Raw genomic sequence first — 17,946 nt, 5'->3', positions numbered from 1 at the left:
AAGGTAGCAAACAGCCCACTGAGGCGCATGTGTCCGAGGTTGGCCACTACCTTACCACACAGCTTAAATTTTCTCTGTTGATTCCGACTTCAGAAGTCCTCCATAGCCCCACGGATATTAGAAGAGCATTTGACATTTGATAATATAATGGTAAATACCCAGTTCATCGACATTCCATCAGAAACTACTTTTTAAAGAGCTTTAATTTATTGAATATAAAAGCATAATGCTGAATATAAAATGGGAAGATTTCCAACTGTATCAAGCTCTGTGCGCCTTTCTCCTTTTCCATCTGAACACTCTGTGGGGCTGGTGGGGTGATCTACCCAGTCTCCCTGGTTGGGAAACAGGAGCCAGCTTGACGTTAAACAAACAGGCACAGATAATCTTCCTAGTTAAAGATGAACCAACGATGGTCCCAAGCAAATGCATCTTCACCACGATTTAAAGAGAGTCTGAAAGGAAACAATCTTCCTCACAGGTGTAAATCATTCTTGCTTAATCTCCACCTTCCACAGAGCGGGGTTCCAGAAGTTTCTGTTGCTCACAGCACCGCTGGAGGGCACAGAAGGTACAAGCAAAAGATTATTAAACACCTGCTGCATGGGACTCTACTTCATTCCCACACCTGCTAAAACAGCTGGCTCCCTGCTTGGGGACAAAGACACAAAGAGCTCACTTTAATGAGTTACCTTCTTTTGGTTTGAGTCTGAAGAAAATTTATTATGTTGGAAAAAAATGCACCACAAAGTTCTGTGGAAAAAATAGAGTGTGTATACATGGTCATAGCCTGGGAGACATTAACAGTGGCCACCTTTGGAATGTGGCATACTGATTGTTTTAATGTTTTTTTCACTTTCCAGGGGCTTTTCCTATTCTCTACAATGAAGATCAGTATGTTTGATAATCAGAAGAGTTATTTTAAAGACCTTACGCTTTTTCCAAGCATCTCATATTTAAAGGCATTTCAGAATGGCAATTCAAGAAACCATTTCAGGACTGAAGTGTTTTGTGCTGATGATTTATTTCCTTGAATCTTTTGTTAGTGAGATTGAAAAAAACTAAATGAAAGCATTGCCAAGGCATTTTCTCTCCTGGAAACTATTCTGACCTCAAGTAAGGAGGAGACAGACTGACTGAGGTGTCACTCTTGCAGTCCTAGGTTATTCCCACTTAGGCAGTGCTGCTGCTGGCTGGTGCCAAGGTAAGACCATCTGCAAAGCTCGGCAGGGAGACAGACGGCCACCTGGAGCCAAAGGCCTGATAGAAGGAACTGAAGCCTCATGGGAGATATGATCACTAAAACATAATAAATCATCTAACTTGTATAAAGGGATTCCACTGGGTCTAAGAGTCACTGGTTAGTTTGATCTCTTCCTTGGCTGTTAATTTAATTTTAGGGGCATTTCTGGCTCTGTGTCTATTGGAAATGGAAAATAGGCTTTCTATTAGGTAAATACTTGTGAAAGATTAGGCGGGGAGCCAGTTGCTATGCTCCTAACAAAGCAATTGGGATTTCTGGAACAACATACTAGAAGCTGGCAATTGTTACTGCCTTTAGAGAGGGGATTTTGGACTTTGGATCCAGGAGGTGACCTATTTTTCCTTGTATATCCCTTTATACTATTTGCACTAATGAGTGTGCACTTGTGCTGCCCTTTCAATTAAGCAGCTACTAAAAAATGTACATAGTATGTTTTTTTTTTTTTTTCCTTATGAAAACATCAGCATGAAATCCTTTCATGAACATCCTTGCTTCTGGTCTGGTTTACATTTTATTCTTTCTTTATTGGCTTCCAGGCAATGTATAATCTTGTGGTTTTCTTATCTAACATCTTCAGGGGAACACTTCGCTTTTTTGGGTGTTGTACAGAAGGCTGTTTCTGACTTACTCTGGGTAGATATGCCTATGCTCATTTTTCAGACCCTTCTGACAGCATAGCCATGTCTGAGCTCCTGGAGGATTTTCTGGCAGGGCATGCGCTCTTTCTCCTGATGCTTTGGGGACCTGTTTGCTTGTTCTCATCTTCCTCACTGCCTCCGGACTCCCCTTCAGAACACGGTCCTGCACTCACACTCCCCAGGCCTACATCCCGTCATCTGTCTCCAATAATCTTGTCCACATGGAGTAATTAGTTTTACTTGTGAGTCCCCTCCGGATTATAAATTCCATTTCATAATTTTAGGGAAGAGGCCAACACTATTTAGAGGGCACAGGGAATGGAAGCATATTTGAAATTTCCACTTATTATGAGGCTGGTTCATTGCTGCCAGCTCCTCATTTCTATCACTCCTCCTTCCTCTTTTGCCCCACATCTGGGGAGGTGACAAGTAAGCCCAAGATTTCTCTCCTTTAGCTCCAACAGAGAACTCAAACTATGCAAAGCCTGGCCCAGTCACAGGAGCCTGAACCCCAATCATGTGCTGCAACAGGTATAAAATACTGTCTGTCCCTTTTCTCTGCTAAGACTTGCTTGTGATAATATCCAGCCTTCCACAGAGAATCTGTCATGTTATTAATAAATTTACCCACACTCTCATTTAGTGTGTGGCATTGATAGTTTCTGCTGCTGTTTCAAATTTTGTTGAAGATATCTACCTGCCTCTGAGGGGCAAATGCAACGCTCTGAAAGTCTAAGTCTGCAGATGCAAATGCTATGTTATGCATATGATACTCATAGAGAACTTATGCACACAAAGAAGGAGGACAGATTTCAAGGCACACGGGGTGCAGGCAGACAAGCTTGATTAAACTTTTTAGCTGGAATATGACAGGAGGTAGGGAAATGAATCTAAGCATTTAAAAACCATCAAGGAAATTTGGGATATTCCTTTTTGGTACAAAATGTCATTGAACCAGTGAGTTATTTCCCATTAAGCTGATTGTAATAAGAACACAGTGCTGCCCAAGAGTTTGTTTCCTGGTACCTGCCAACTTCATGAATAAGCCAAGTGACCATGACTTCAGTGTGATAATCTGTCATCACACCCACCCAGGGTCAAGTCACAGCACTCATTACCATCCTGTGTGCTGTCCGATGAATAAGCTTGGAGGGCAGAGTAGGAACCCAAGACCCCTTGTTAAATGATGTTATCACCAAAATCTAAGTTATCATCTTCGGGGATGTTCAAATCACAGTAGCTTCAGCCTTTAAAGGACAGGGATGAATTCTACATTTCAGGTCACCTAAAAATTGTGTTAGTGACTAAGAGAACAAGAAGACTCTTACTAAGTAACTAACCTCAATTCAAGCAATATGAAAATAGCTATAATGAAAATCACACCAGGAGGAGGACATCAGATGTCTGTTAGAAAAACAAAACATAGAGAGACAAGAAGATGGCAGCTTGAGAGGTATCTCGGTATAGAGCTTCTCTGGGAAAAATAGCTCAGACGCTGGAAATTGACAACGTGGAGAAGGCCGGATGAGTGGAGAGGGATTTTCTTGACCCAGGAGGAAACTGAAGGAAAAAGAAAAATAGGAAGAGGAAGGAAAAGCATGGGTGGAGGGCTGGAGTTGGACACGCTCACTGGGACGGGTTCCGCACTGTATGGGCATTCTGTGGAGTCACATGATTCAAGGTCATGCTGAAGCTGCGGCCTCCGATAATGGAAGTTGGTGAGTCCAAGACCCTTGGGGGAGGACATGGCACAGCATGGAGTGGATCCATGGTGGAGAGCTGCATTAATTGTCAGTGAGTGCTGGAAATTGGGTCCCATAGCGGATGCGGCTGGCTACAAGACATCTTGGAGTTGGGCAGGATAGGCCTGAGACTGGGGCCACAGTGGCATCAGTCAGCTTCCCCTAGTCCAATGACAACAAGGGGACCTGCTTGGGCTGAGCCACCCCCCTGGTTGGGACCCAAAGGCAGTGATGAAACTATCGTGACCCTGTGACATCTGCACAGCACAGCCTACGTTGCTGAATGTACTTGCTGGTTGACTGGCTCAGAGGAGAGGGGCCAGCCCACGTCATTCCTGTGTGTACCTCAGATAACAGCAAACTGGAGAAGGCAGCAAACCCCCAGCCAGCACACTTCAGAAGAACTGTAAGCAGTATAAAGTGGGTCTGTGACCTCCACCACACACCTGTCTGAAAGAAACAGAAACATGACAAGAGAAAAAATAAGAAAAAAACCTCCAGCCACTGACCCTAGGAAAATAATCCTAGGAGAGGTAAATACAGAAGAGAACCAGTGCAGCAATCATGCAATTTTGGCCACAACATTAATGGATATAAAGAAATACCTGTGTGACCTCATAGATGAACTTAAAACTGCAATTCTAACCCAAGTGAGGCAAGATATAAAAAGATTAATAAAAGAAATGGTAAGCCCCTCTCAAGAAGACACAGATGGAAGCATGGAGGAACCCAGAAAAGGAAGAGAAACCTTTGGTGAAGACTATAAACATAATCTAGAATACATGACACAGATCCAAAGAGATTACCAGGAAATTAAAAACTCCATTGAAAGCTGGCAAAATGAATTGACAGAAACTAAAGTTAGCCTTTTAAAACTTGAATATAGATTTGCAATGTATGATCGTGAAAGAAAAGACCTCTTAAAAATAACAAGGAACCAGGAAGTAACAATTCAAAGGCTAGAAAATGACAAAAGGATCTATAACTTAAGAATAAAAAACATGAGTGAAGAAGTAGGAGTAACCACAAATGAACTACAAAGGGTATTCACAGAAATAATTAAGGGAAACTTTCAAACTTAGGAAAAAGAAATGATGTCCAGATAAATGAGGCATGCAGAACTCCAACCAACTACAACCAAAGCAGATCTACCCGCAGACATTTAATAATCAAGATCCCAGAAATTCATCACAAGAATGGAATATTAAAAGCAGTCAGAGAAAAGAAGCAGATCACCTATAAAGGAAATTCAGCAAAATAACGACAGACTTCTCAACACAAACTATCAAATCAAGAAGAGCCTGGGGGATGTAGTCCAAGCCCTGAAAGAAAATAACCTCCAACTCAGATTGATATACCCTGAAAACTCTCTCTCAAAATTAATGAAGAAACAAGATGTTTCCAAGACAAGGAGGAACTGTGGGAGTTCATAGCCACCAATCCAACTCTACAAAAAATACTGAAGGACATTCTAGAGAGAGAGAGAGAAAAAAATCAAGATTCCAGCAAGAGTGGCAGAGAGGCCTCAATGAATGGAGCAGACAGTGGAATGAATGAGAAAAGTGGACAAATAATAGCAGAAAAATAGAATAGCAGAGATGAGGCAGATATGGTGGGCTACAGTCTCTAATATAGATAGCCTTGATACACTAACAAAAAGAAACACAGTGAGAGTAGATTAGGAGGCAGAATCCATCAAGATGCTCTGAATAGGAAACATACTCAACCTGAAAGAGGGTTAGTAAACTGAAAGTCATAGATGAGGAAATGAAGCTCTATGTGACAGGGAACCAGAGAGAAATAGGGACAACTTGTCCAGCAGCAGCAGATAGGTTGCAAAGTTATGACACTTTAGTGCAGTGGAGAACTACTCAGCTAGAAGGAAAGAAAACTTTGTGGCTTTAGTTAGTACAGGAATACAGCTCAAGATCAAGCTCAGGAGTAAAAATGTTCAATACCACTCAGATAGATAACAGGTTGCCCCCCAATCTAAAAACTAAAGGAGCTAGAGGGATCCAAAATACACAAAGCACCCTGAAAAAGGGAAAAGGGAGGAATTGTCTAAAAAAGGAAGGCAGAGAACATTGTTAATAGTGTATCAGGATTTAAAAGTCACAGTAGTCTTATTACTCAAAACATAATGAAACCTTTTACTCTATCACAAGTCCCCATATCACAGGCTACGGAGCAACTTTATAGAACACCACTTTATTCTTTTCTTCCTTTTAAAAAATATCATTGATGAAACAACACAACAGATATGTCAAAAATAGAAAATGTCCTATAATCTAATCCTGTTCAATATGCATCATTACCGTTCAAGCCTTATTTCAATGATTATATATTTTTAAATAGTCATAAATCTTTTATGTTTTATTTCATTTTAATGGATCATATATTTTTTCCTGAAGCACAGTTTTCAAAGTGAGACTTTAAAAATAGCTGCATGACAATACATGTCATTAATGAATCAAGTTTCCAACTCTATATCCATTTGGTTGGACACTTAAAAGTTTTCCAATGGTTTCTGTTGAAATTCCATATTATTTTTTTTTAAAGAATTGGTTATGTTGACATTTTTGTAGAAATAGAGGAAAGATGTCTTACCTGGGTCTTCATACATAGGAGTCTTTTTATACCCAGGAGTGGGAAATAACTAATAAATTTTATATTTGGGGGTGTTAATGGAGTTGAAGTTCTTTTACACCAAATGGTAAAGATGGATTTAGTTATATTATGTGTCTAGCCTTAGACAAGCACACCAAAGCTGCTACATGCTCTTTACTGCTTGAGCCCAGTGACATGAACAATACAGCAAACTGTCATTGCTCCCCGATGCCAAAGAGCTTATTTTCAAGGCAAAGATGTACTTGGAAAAGAAGCAACATTAGCTTCTGTGGTTCACAAAAACTACACCAGAAGGAAAACACATGTCACAATGGTTTTGGTTGACCCAAACATTATCATAGAGAGAAAAATCTAATTTGTTGGTAGAAGAATTAATATGTAAAGCAAAGACAAATTTGGTTTCTTTCCTTAGGAAGCTGACATTTTCATGGAGAGGGAGGCAAAGGGCAATGAAAAGGGAGTGAGAAGCTAGAGCTGCCTTTTTGTGTGACCAAGAATAATCTCCGAAGTTATGATGGCCACAGGAGAGAGGCTGGTAGTAAAATGTGAAAGACTTTGAAATGAGCAAAAATGATAAATGGGTCTTTTCTTGTCTACCCTTTCAGGTTAACTGCTCTTTCCCTGGCTTGAGCTATTTTGCAACTCTGTATAAAGCTGATAGTAATGCTAATGATTACTGTCCATAAAACTGTAAATAAATTTTGTCTGGTACCATACAATTGATTGTTGCTTTGTGGCTATTTACTAGTTTTATATCTATTTGTAAATTCACTCCTGCATTTCTGAGTGCCTATGTATGTGTGTCTTTTTGGAATTCTTTGAGCTAATTTTAACCTCTTATTGATTCTCTCTTAAAGTAATGAGTTAAGTAAAATTGTAATTGCTCATTTTTATGTGTATAATTATTATTATTTTACTTTCTTTTAAAAAATAAATACCTTTTAATGCGTGGAAACAACAGCTACTTAGTGATTCTCTTATACAACCTTTAGTAAAGGCCACATTTGGCATGTCAAAGGCTTTCTAACAAGACTGACTTCCAGTGACATAATTCTGTAATTATCCAGTCATTATAATGTAAGTCCACAAAGATTTACTGAGCCCTTCTTATATGCACACAGATCAGAGATCACTAAGACGCAGCTGAGCCCCAGAGAGTCCACACGGAAACAATGACAACTCCAAGCTTGACTGTGCTATGCATTATGTTATGTGTAATAATAGAATTCCATGGAAAATATCTTGTGAGACTAAGGCAGAAGCAATGAATTCCAAGGAAACAGAATGCCGTGCTTTATAAAGAAACCAGTATTTGAGTTGAGTCATAATATTAGTGCGGTTTCTAACTGAGGAAAGGACAAGTAAAGTAGACTATATGGAAGGGTATTTGACTTCAGAGTAAACCCTCAGGTAGGTGGATGTGAGTGTGGTGGAGCCATCTCTGGGGGAAAGTGAAATCTGGGACAAAACCAGATTACAACAGTTTTGAACGCTGATCTTTGAAAGTAGACCTCAATTCTAAGTAGCTAATATACTGTGATTTCTCATCCTAATGTAATTTTGTATTACAGTTATCAGTTTTTTCTTAATGAGAGGTATCTAAATTGTACGGGCTTTGGGGTACATGGAACCTGTCCTGGGAATGTACTATTGGATTCATTACAGGAAGATTTGTCCAACAAGAAAATTTGGAAATGACAACCTCCAGCCATAGCTTTGAAAATCTTGCCATGCTTTGTAGTGACTTTAATATTGTATATAATGATTTTTCTCACTTAATTAAAAAGTTTCTAAAATGATTCATAAATACATGTGAAAATGCAAGCGTAGTGGAGGTGATGAAGGTAAAGAGTGTTTGTCTTACCCTGCTTTCAATTGTACAACCTCCCAATAATCATTATCAACACTTTGGAAGGCTCTTACCTACTTTTTACCCAACTTTATGTATACTTATGTGTTTATGAGTGCAGATGTAGAAATATTTATGCATACAACTGTGTGTGTTTGCTTATAGATTACCAATTTTTTACTTTCATTACAAGATGGAGATTGTGAGAGTAAATCTTGTCAACTTGATGGTTTGAGAGGCACCTAGGAAATTGGTAAGGGAAGCTCCAGGGTTTGTCTGGGTGGGTCAAGGGGGCATAACGCGGGGCACTGTGTCTATTCCCTGGCATCTTCCTCTGTGGCCCTCTGCCCTGTGTGCTGTGTCCTGGCTGCCATGCCATGAAGTGGGTAGCTTTCCTCCACCACACCTGCCCACCGTGATGCTCTGCCCTACCTCAGGCGCACAGCAATGGGACCAACCATCCATGCTGAAACCGTGAACCAAAGCAAACTTCTACTCCTTTAAGTTGGTGGTATTGGGTATTTTGTCCCTATGATGGAAAACTGACTGTTATGGCGATATTACTACACAGAGTTGTATTCTGTAACTCGGGCTCATTAAGAACATCACAGCTTTTGCACATTGATACAAACAGATGCACATCCTTTTAGTATTAATGTTTCATAGCATGTAAGATTGTGAATTTATTAATTATTGCCTTATTGAGAGGCACTTGGGTGTGTTCTGATTATTTGCAAAAACTGATAAAGGTTACATGTGAGCATTTTTAAACAGTCAGCATTGTGTGAAAGTATATGATTTGTATAGGATGTTACTTCTGTCTTTCAGAGACATATATTTCCTCTCAAGATTGGAAAATAAGAGGATGGGTGGGCCATAAAATAGGGGGAAGGTTATGGACAAATGAGATTGGAAGAGTTTACTGATTATTCATCAAAACTGAGAACAAATTTATAGCAAAATGCAAGATGCATGTTCAAATAAGCCTGGCATGGATGGTGGGCATTGTGGAGTCAGAACACAGCCTGCCTTGTGGACACAGAGACCACTCTGAAGGATCTCTGTGTGATGTTTGTACCAAGGCCGGGAAACCATCCTGACCATCTGAGAGAGACTTTATACAGCAGTGGGGACCTCAAAGACAGTGGCATGGGGCGGAAGGTTCATGTAGTCATGGAGAAGGGAGCTTACTAGAGAGGCCCTCCATGGTGCCGAAAAGCACTGACTCAGGATGACGGAACCAGAACTGGAGAAGGCAACAATCAGACCATGCTTCTTAGCTGAGTCACTGTGAGTCATCCTCAGAGTCTTCTAGAAAGACCTGTAATGGAATGAATAAGGGAGGCAAAGCCACAGCCACCTGTGCTAACTGAGTCAGTGAATTTGGAGGGAAGACTGTGGTTCTCAAACTCTAGCTATTCATTAAAATGACCCAGGCGGAGTTTAAAAACACACATTCTTTGGCTGATCCCTTGAAAAATTAAATGATAAACTGTAAAGGCAAAATCTGACATAACTACCACAGCACCTCTTATCTGTGTTTTTTTGTTACTATAGTTTCGGTAACCTGTGGTCAACCATGCTCCAAAAATATTCAATGGAAATTTTCAGAAATAAATAATTCATAGCTTTTAAATCACAGAGTATTCTAAATAGTATAAGATCTCATTCTGTCCTCCTTTACCTTTTCAGGGTGTAACTTATCCCACAGTCCAACATAACCATGCTCTATGTGTTATGTATCTGTTTGTCACTTTGTGGGTGATCAGATCAATTATCAAGGTAGTATAGTGCTTGTGTTGTATTTCATAATGGCTCAAAAGCACAAACCTAATGATGCTGGAAATTCTGCTATGCCAAGGAGAAGCTGCAAAGTATTTCATGTACTATCTCATATCATCAAAGGAGCAAAAGTGAATATGGTACCCTAAGACATTTGGAGAAACAACATATACATTCATATAACATCATGGTATACTGTTACAATTATCCTATATTATTGACACTACTCTTACTGTGCCTAATTTTTAAATTAAACGTTATCACTGGTGTGCATGAATGAATAAGAAAAAACAATAAATATAGAGTTTAGTACTACTGTATCTTTGGTTTCACGAATCCATTAAGATTCTTGGAATGCATTCCACATGGATGAAGGAACTTTTTTTTTTTTAATTTAAGGAGGAAAAAAAGGAAAAAAAAGCAGAAAAAGGGTACAAGTTATACAGAATTCCAGAAAAAAATTAAACAGTAGGAAATCACTAGTTAATGGATTACATATTGTCATCTTAGAAATATTTGTTCAAGTTACAGATTAAAGCATATAAAATGGACATTTACACAGCGAGACTGTAAACAGTTCTCTTCAATGATCAAACAAAACTCAGTAATATCATTGTCTATCTTATACACTTAAATTTACATGCAGTTACACCATTTAGAGCACTTTCTTTTCCTCTCTTTTGTACAATGACTATTACACATTTTGGGTTTTATTGCTCCCACAGTTCTTATTGCTTTTTTTTGGAAGAGAGTAAAACCAAATGTGACTTAACAGAACAGAATCAGTTAAATCAAAAGGGTGGACATAATAGATAATGTAAAAACCTAATACAAGGTGGTCAAGAATGGTTACCATAATGCCTCCCACTATCTCAAATAGAATTTCCTATATCATCAGTTATAATAAAATTGAGCAAAACAGTAAAGAACGAAACCAACAAAACCAAAACATTGGTGACATTACAGGTCTTCAAAAGTAGATAATAGTCAACCAATATGGACGTCATAATGAATCCCACTATCGTCACAGCTATTGCCTAAACTTTCAAACCTGGTACTATGAAGCAAAGCAGAATAGAGGAACATCAGTCAAAACAAGATGGTGAGAGCAATACAGGGCTTCAAATCAAGTTAATAAACTATCAAAGTGAGTTACTATAATATATCCTGCTTTTTAAAATTTATTTTTCCTTTAATTAAAAGTATAAAAATAGAAAAGTAAATAATAAAATGGAGATTGAGATAAAAGAGGGCATAACAACTAAACAGTGCAGATCAATAAATCACCATTTAAGCAAATTAGTGTTTCACCACAAGATAATCCCAACATAAAAGTAGTTACCATATTGTCTCTTTCCTTGAGATCTTTGAGTATAACTTCATATACTGTACATCAAATATATCAGCACAATGTATAACCATTCAAGAGAATGACAGTATTACAGGGTATTTAGAATCAACTAACAGAAAATGAACTATGGTTTCTGTAAAATCTCCTTGTCTATAAAAGTTTTTGTTTATACTATCACATATAATAAAATCCAATAAAATACAACATGTTAAGACCAATTGAGACAGAAGAACAAAAGCTTGATGGGGCTTCAAAATAAGATGATACCAAATCAGCACTACCTATTATGACGTTGTTTTCTCCAAGATAGCTATTCCTATCATCCAATCTTCTCTGCCTGGTTTCTGTTGAGCTCTTTTTCTGTCATTAATTGTCAACTTGTCTTCTTCATTTTGTTTTCTGCTCCATTCATTGTGGCCTCTCTGCCACTATTTCTGGATTCTTCATATTTTTTTTTTTTAGAATATCCTGCAGTATTCTCTGTAGAGTTGAATTGGTGGTTGCATATTCCCCTAGTTCCTCTTTATCGTGAAAGCACCTTGTTTTTCCATCAATTTCCAGGGATAGTTGTGCAGGATATCTCAATCTTGGCTGGAGATTATTATCTTTCAAAGCTTGAATTATTCCCCCCCCCCATGCTCTTCATGATTTGATGGTTTGTGCCGAGAAGTCTCCTGTAATTCTGATGGGTGTTCCCTTGTAAGTGATCTGTTTCTTGTCTCTGACAGCTTTTAATATTCTGTTCTTATATTGGATTTCTGGAATTTTGATTATTATATGCCTGGGTGTATCTCTATTTGGGTTGTAGGTAGCTGGAGTCCTGTATGCCTCATCTATCTGAGTATCTTTACCATTTGCTAAATTAGGGAAATTCTCTTGGATTATTTCTGTGAATAGCTTTTGTAGTCCATTTGTTTGTGTCCCCACTTCTCTTATGTTCTTAATTTTTAAGTTATAGAACGTCTTATCATCTTCTAGTTTTTGTATTGTTGCTGTATGTTTTTTGTTATTTTTAAGAAGTTTTTCATTTCAGGCTCCCATATTACAAATCTGCCCTCCAGTTCAGATAATCTGTCCTTAGTTTCTTTCAAGCTGTTATGCCAGTTTTTGATAGTTTTTAGTTTCCTGGTAATCTCTTTGAACCTGCTTAACATATTCTATGTGTTCTCTATTTTCTCCATCAAATAATTTTCCCCTCTTTTTCTGTTCTTCCATTCCACCATCTGCTTTTTCTTGGGTGGTGCTTAGCATTTCTCTGACTATTCTGCTTATGTCTTGCTTCAGGTCATTAATAACTTCATTCCTGAACTCATCTATGAGACTCTGGAGATAGCCTTTTATGTCTATTGGTGGCATGTCTGCTATTGCCTGCTTCTCAGGATTACGGGCCGAGGGGCATTTCTTGTTGCTTCCTCTTCCCATATTCTTTGTTCCTTATGTATGCAAGCATATATAGAAGGCCCAGCTTCCTTCCCTGTCGGCCACAGTCTGACTGAATTGCGCCAGACAGGTGCTCCCACCCACCGAAGCACACCAGGGAGTTATGGACAAGGCAGTCTATGTGGGGTCCGCCCCTCTAGGTCAACCTACCGAAAGGCCTCACTGCTAGGGTGCACCTTCAGGCACTGGGATCCGGGTTGTGCTAGCCTACTGGGTCTCAGCCAGCAGCATCACGTAGTCTAGGCACTGCTCACCAATCCCGCTTGAGAGGGGGATATGTGACTGAAGTCATTACAGCTCCCTGTTCCAGCAAGTCTTTCTGGTCCCAGAATGTCCTCTGTTGGTGCCTCCTAGACCGTGGCAGAGTCCCAGTTTCCCTCACTCACCGGAGGTCGATGCACAGCTCCCTGCCTGCCCAGCTCTTAACTCCGTTCACCGATTCCTGTTCTCAGCGCTTTTGCGCATCTCCCTCCCTGCTGAGCCGATTCAGATGCAGCTGCAGTAGCAGGAAACCCAAATCATGGCTTTCAATGGCACGGGCTCCAGCTTCCACACTCAGGCTTTATCTGTTCCTGTTATAGCACCAGTATTGCATTCTCAGTTGGTATCTCTCAGCCCAGTTCGTTCTTGGGTCAGCAGGGTATATATCTCTCCTTGGTTAGGATTCCTCCCTCCGCACCATTCCTGGATTCTAAGCTGGGTCGCAGAGAGAGCCTGTGTAGCTGCTGCTATCTGTCCGCCATGTTTCGGAAGTCCGGAACTTTTTTATTTGTAAAGCTCCCCAGATGATCCCAAGGTATCTTAACAGCTAGTGGAGTTAGCAATTACAAATAATGAACATTTATCAGTCACGAGGAATTATGGAATATGGATTTTCTGAAGTTCTCCAATGTGGAATATGCCTCTGAGTTATGTAAATTTAGGGAAAATGCTTTGCAACTTATTCACTTTCTCATCTTAGATTCCATTACTTACTATTAGAAAATGAATGCATGCAGGTATGAAATCTGTAACAAAGATTTACATAGTAAAACTCCATTTTCAAATTATAAATGGGTAACTAGTCCTTATAAGAAGATATTTGTCAAATATGTTTTTCCTTGAGTTTATTATTTTAGACTTGACAATTTTCTGCAATGTCACAGAGCCTGAAAGCATTTGTGTTTCCCACAGGGCATCCTTGTCTCTCAGCATAATTTATCATCTGGATTAGGAACTGCCTTGTATTCACCTGCAACTATTTCTTGTAATTAAAGCTGTCCCTACATGTAGTATTTTCCCTACATGTAGTATTTACTTTTAAAAGAAAGGATTATTTAATTCTTCCCAAGTGAACTGAAATATCACCCAAGTATTTCAATTTATGTTGAAAAACACTACATGGGAATCAGTTCTTTAATCATAGATTATGTTCTGTCATTTTTGCTATGAAAAATTACCCTTTCTGGCCCTTCCTCCTACACTGTAGGGCTATCAACCAGTCTTGGAAGAATCTGTGACTCAGGAACAGGTTAGCTGTAGGAATACAGGTGACAAGCCCCTTCCTATACATCCATGGGACCAGAACCAGGGGAATGCCAGTCACACAGTAGGACCCTGATGAGGGCACACAGAAGGGATGGGTGAGACTGATGAAACTGAGAAGTTTGAAATAAGAACCAACAAGTGATGAGTTAGGTGAGCCAGCATTGTGCTTAGGGTCAAAGACACATGGAACAGGAGTAGGTGGGTGGGTTCACACCCCCTTTAAATTTTTTTTTTAGAAATTTAACTTAATTTTGATTTTATATTTGTTTTTCTTTTTCCCCTTTTCTTCTTTCTCATTTTTTGTTTTATCTTTTTTCTAAATGGTTTGGGAGAACTTGAGCCATAGAAAAATAATCCCATTGCCCAAGTTCAGATAGTCTCACACATATTCCCTCATTCTTTCTTCTTTGTCCCCTTTTCTAGTTTTCTAAACCTTGCATGATCATCCTCTGTCCTCCAACTTTGCTTTTCCTGCCTTTCCAGTTATCTTTGTTTTATACAATACCCTTCACAAATTTCCCCACCATCGTATTATTGGAGTGATTATTGGTCTATTACAAATTTCTCCCTTGCCACATACATTTTAAAAATATTCCACAGTTTGATATTTTCTCAAAGTTTTGAATTTCTAATATTCAAAGTTTTGTTTCCAAAACTTTAAAAGCTATGAAGTTCAATGAAAACTACATTTAAATTTAAAAAATGTATTTAGTAAAAGACACATTGCTATTAATTTCCCTCGAAATATTCCCCCCTCACTTCAAACATACTTCTCTTATAATTCTTGCCATTTCCTGAAATCGCTCTGGAAGTCCTGCTCATGAATGACTTTAGTTGCAGTGTTATGGCTGTCTCGATATTCTGAATTAATTCAAAACATTTACTTTAATGGTCATTTTTGGGTTTTGGGGAAGAACTGGATGTCACACACTGCCAAGACCTGGTTGTGGAAGAAGGTGAACGAGGACACACATACTGCTGGTGTAAGCCCGCCTTTCCACTGCGTGGACCTGGGCAGCAGCCTGCACAGCACTTTTCATTCCATGTTATGAGGACACTCCAGAACCGCCTTAGAGAGTGGTGAGAAAGATGAGATCAATGTGTGTAAACAGATAAGGAGTTTTCGAGGGAGATTAATGATGTTGTTTCCTTTACTGTAATTGTATCAAGTGTGTGTGTGTGTGTGCCATTTTATATTCTAATTTCCCCTGATGTTGAAGTTTCTAGCATCACTAGGATGTTCATTTGAACATTTCTGGTATCCTTGAAATAACAGCAACCGAACAGGCAAGCTAGCCTTATGCAGATAAGTTGAAATAATTAATCCAACACAATCCAGTGGTTAAATACCTCAGGTAGAGAGACATGGATCTGAGCCTGGTGTCCTCTTTCGCCCTAGCATCAGCTTCCTCCAATTCCTCATCTACACATCGTATTTTCATAGTAGCAGCTTGCTTTCCTACCCTCTCCCCCACCCCTTTACTGCCACTATATGGTCTCTTAGCACTGTGATTCCAGAACATTTTCCCTCATTATCAGGTGGGCTAATTCCTAATCAGCATTTACAACTCAGCTATAAAAATGAAAAGTCATAAATAAACATTTGAATTGATAGTTGAATTGGTAAATGAATCCACGCATACTTCAAATCTATATCTTTGTCCAGTGCCAACAGGGTGACAAATCTGTGGGGCAAAATATTTCATTCCAAAAGCCCTGTTTCTTTCTTGTAGAATGGGAAAAATAGCATCACAAGGTTCCCACGAGGATTACATGAAATAGTGTCAAGATCTTGTCACTTAACAATTCTTCAATTCGGCAAAAATTTAATATCCATCTACCAAGGACTATAGGTAGTGAGGGGCTTGAGCTGGATCATTTTGAAGAAAGAACAGTTTACAGGGACTCTATGAGTCTGCTGGCAAACCACCCATAGTCTGTGATCTGCCATGGGAGTGTTTATGAGCACAGGAGTCAGTGGATGTCACTCTCACCCCAAGACCATCACCAGCTCATCACTGACTAGAGATGCAGTGGGATGATACAGTGGTGACCTCGGATTGACTCTGAGCTTGGGATATAGGATGCTTGGTATGGAGTGACCTTGGGATGAACATTTTTTGGGGCCAAGGGGAAAATGAGGATTTGAGGCTGAGTTGCAGCACGGCTTGGACACTTCTGCCTAAACCCGGGGATTGGCATGGTCAGTCAAGACCACCTGAGTTGCATGTAGGGGGCCAGGACTTTAAACTCCTTCATCCCTCAGCTCTTGGACACAGGCCACCCTAGGAAAGGTCTGTCCTGGGATGAGGCAGTGTCCCACTGAGATGGTCCCAGAGGCAGCACAATGCATCTTCCCCCGCAAGGTGATCTGGGTAGCATATCGCAAGGTCCTGAACACGGTAAAAGAATCTGTTCCTGCTTTTACATGTCCCATGGACTAGTGAGCTAGAAAAAGAAATTATTGTATCTTTAAATTCCATGGGTCGGTGCAGGGCTGCGGAGCAGACAGGTGCTGAGGATGCATGATGTATGAGCTGGCGCACACGGAAAGGAAAGGAGAGGAGAGGAGAGGGCAGGAGGCGGCGTGGGAGCCAGAGCTGCCCAACAAAGTCAGGAGGTTGTTTGCTGACTCCGAGTGACCAGGAACTTGTAATGGAGATGACCGCAGCAGTTGAGAACTATGTCTGACATGCATTTGTGTCCATCCAAAGAAACCAGCGATTGGTCAACTTTTAACAAGACAAAGTGCAAGCCAAAGAATCCCTTAAGAGAAAGTGCATATTACCCAGATGGGCCAGGACCATGTTGGTGTGATTTTCCTTCTCTTCTGCGTTCTCTAACAAACCTTGATATCTTTTGCAGCATGTCAAGGTGTGAAGCAGCAAAGCCCACAAACTTTCCTTCCTTACCTTAGCAGCATTGATTGGAACACAGCTGCCGTGAAGAATTTGTGGCCCAGTGGGAATAGTCAATAGAAAAGCTAGAGTCATTTTCCTGCTGACACACGTCCCACGCTCCCCCTTTCCCTAGCTCAGGGGAGGGGTGGATGTGAAAACTGACCATGGAGCTGCTGCTGATTTATACTTTTTCTGACCAAGGCATTCATATTGATTAGTTGGATGAATGAGTCTGTCCCTTTGTTTCAAATGATTAGAGTGAGTGTCTGCCCTTGGAATATATCATGGCTCCATTGTGACATAATGTATAAGATTCACTGTGGTTTTTTTTTTTTTTTTTTTTCAAGTTTCAATGCCTTCACCATACTTATGAAATATACCTGTCAGTGATACTAAACCTGGTTATGGAAAAATAGATCTTGAGGGAGTTCCAAAGAATGCGCTTCACAGCAGGGACATCAAAATGTGTTGTCACCATCTTTCTTAAGCTTTTTTCCTGTTACTTAATGTATTTATTCTGAATTTATCATCTGAGTGGTGGATGACATATTTGTTATGTGAATTACATTTTCTTTCTGTCATTCTGTTCTGGGATCTTACCATTTGTATAAATGTTTACACAAATAACTGTTGACTGAGTTTCTCTTCTACAAGAGGCAGTTGCTTACTGAGAGCAGGTGCTGGGGGAGACCCAGCAGAGTACATTTCTATGTTTTAATGGAATATGTGTCTTTGGCATTTATAATTAATATGTTTACAAAAATATAGCCATGGCTGTGTGTTTCTCAGGAATTGTCTGAAGTTAGATGATGGTTTGGGTGGAGA

The sequence above is a fragment of the Cavia porcellus genome, unplaced genomic scaffold (genome assembly GCF_034190915.1).
Source record: "Cavia porcellus strain 051 isolate PalLab524CR breed Dunkin Hartley unplaced genomic scaffold, mCavPor4.1 scaffold_4, whole genome shotgun sequence".
Lineage (NCBI taxonomy): Eukaryota > Metazoa > Chordata > Mammalia > Rodentia > Caviidae > Cavia > Cavia porcellus.
The sequence above is the reverse complement of the archived record's forward strand: the minus strand, read 5'-3'. Positions refer to the sequence as shown.